Source organism: Macrobrachium nipponense, chromosome 34, assembly GCF_015104395.2.
Source record: "Macrobrachium nipponense isolate FS-2020 chromosome 34, ASM1510439v2, whole genome shotgun sequence".
Taxonomy (NCBI): Eukaryota; Metazoa; Arthropoda; class Malacostraca; order Decapoda; family Palaemonidae; genus Macrobrachium; species Macrobrachium nipponense.
Genome location: NC_061095.1, coordinates 20,203,817 through 20,206,412, shown reverse-complemented (window position 1 = coordinate 20,206,412; position 2,596 = coordinate 20,203,817).

Here is a 2,596-nt window from a genome sequence, read left to right as displayed (position 1 = left end):
GTCCGACTATTTCTGACATTGTTTTCAAAATTGAGACAGTGGATGAATATGAAAACAAGAAAATATGATGAATAGGAGGTTCTTGAAATAAAATGAGAAAGTGAAAGGAGTTTATATCAAATGTGATCTCATCGGTCCTTGTCAAATAGAACGACGGATAGACATATGGCGGAAGAGATAGTAAATGTGTTTTGTTTTTTCTGTTACTGGCGAGGAGATTAAGAACCGCTCGCAACATTATTTCCCTTTTTTTTTAGTTGTTATGAAGGTTTCTAAAACTTCGTTATGTGAGTCAGGATAATTCATGAAGCTTTTTATCGTACGTAATAAAAAGGTAGAGAATGAATTCATTTTTTTTTAGGAATCTAGCCACAATACCTTAAATAGTCAGGTAATGCTTTTAATTTGAGTTAAGTGGAATCCATTGTTTTCGTGCGTGACCCCTACCCCCCCAAAAAAAAAAAAAAAATTAAGGACGTTTTCAGATATGCTACTGACGTTCAGTAGACTGTTTGCTTGGCCTTCTACCCCAAGCTAAATGCTTGCCAATGCAAGTTCAGTGCTTTGCATGCATATGATTAACTGTTTAGAAACAGCGTGAATATGAAAAACGTACGCGGAATTACCTTCTTAATGACCTCAATTGACCTATCATTATGTAACCTAGAAAGATTTATTTTTAAGTCAAGCTGCCAGTCATAAATAATAAGGAATATTATCTTTATGTGAAAGTACATCATATGTGAAGCCCTGAAATTCATCGAAATAAAACGGTCCGAAAACATAAACTTTTGCCATCTGGAAACCCTCCATTAAAGTTTGAGCGATCCTCGCATCCCCATCGGGGGAAGCAAATCCCCGAGATCATAGAGTCTCTCTTGTGTCCCCTTTCCTGCCCCAGCTATTAATCCCCTTTTCTCTTCTTTATCCCTTTTCCATTTCTTGAAATCTTGCGTCTCGTGATCGCTGATGCCTGATTTGGCTTCTCATAAGTTTTATATTCTTGCCTCGAGGATTATTAGTTTTTATGTAATTTCTTTTTGAATTGATCATATATCCTTCCCCTTATTTCCCCCCTTTTCTTGTGCAGTCTTTTCGTTTCTTTTTTTTTTACTTAAGGATTAATTATCCAATAGATTTGTTGATTTTTTAATTTTTTTACTTAAGGATTAATTATCCAATAGATTTGTTGATTTTTTAAACTTTCCCTCATTTTGCTTTTTTTTCATAGATATAATCTCTGTAAATTGATGTAATTCGCGTTTTAGTTTTCTGTATAAGAAACTAATGTGCCGCTTTTGTCTGTCCGTCCGCACTTTATCCTGTCCGCAATTTTTCTGTCCGTCCTTCAATCTTAAAAACTACTGAGGCTAGAGGGCTGCAAATTGGTATGCTGATCATCCACCCTATAGTCATCAAACGTACCAAATTGCAGCCCTCAAACCTCAGAAGTTTCTATTTTATCAAAGGTTAAATTTAGCCAATGTCGTATTTCTGGCAACGATATAGGAGAGCCCACCACCGGACCATGGTTAAAAGTTCATGGGCCGCGGTTCATACTGCATTATACTGAGGCCAACGAAAGATAGATGTATTTCCGGAGGCCTTGATTGTACGCTGTAGTGGATGTACAGAAAACTTGATTGGCAGTTTTCACGTGTTTTGTTATCGAGGTGAAAGGCAATGAAATGACCTACAGTGTTATAGATATGAAACATGTGAGGGAAAATTTAATTTTACCAGGAGGCACAAACATTTTTAAGAATATTGTTTGTACCTGAAGGTTTGAACCATTTCTAGGCTACCTACAATATACGACTTATAGCAACATAAGACTGAATGAATTCGCAGTCAGTTTAATTTAAGTCTGCTGGAGAGAATTTCGTATTATATTTCCAAACTAAATATCATTGTTTAATGAATTATTTGTCTTGCATTTTTTCGTCTGTTGTCAATTGTTTAGGTTTTCCTTTCGGACAGTTACACAATTTGGCTCCCGACTTGATTATTTGGTAGTGGTTCTTAATCATTACTTTGATCCTTTTTTCTGATTTGATGAACACTTTATAGTTTTATTTCTCTCATTCGCTTTTTAGTCTCAGATATAATACGAGTTATTGCGATATCATGGATTAAATTTGATTTATTGTGATTTCAGAGATGAAATACGGTATATTGGAATTATTATTTTTTCAGTGGGACAAGTTTCAAATAAAAGTTGTACTCCCATCCAACTGTTACCGTAAAGTTTATTAAAACCAATTGAGCGCGAATGTGTATTTGATTATCTACATAAGTCGTGTATAGGTTCATAGTATATTTTAGTGAGTGAGTTTGGATATATGCGATTAGAGTGTTTTTCACGTACACCAGGTTCCTTTTTGAGTGTTAGCAGTTATGAAATTTTAGGATATCTGAATATGTATTACATTTCTTCTAAAAAAAATGAGAGAAAATAGGATCAGTATGGAAACGAGAGCGAGCTAGAGTAGAGGATATTCTAAAAAGTAAGAATAAGAAATGGGCGTGGGCAGGACATATAATGACAATGTCAGATAATAGATGGACAAAAAAAATAACAGAATGGGTCCCTAGA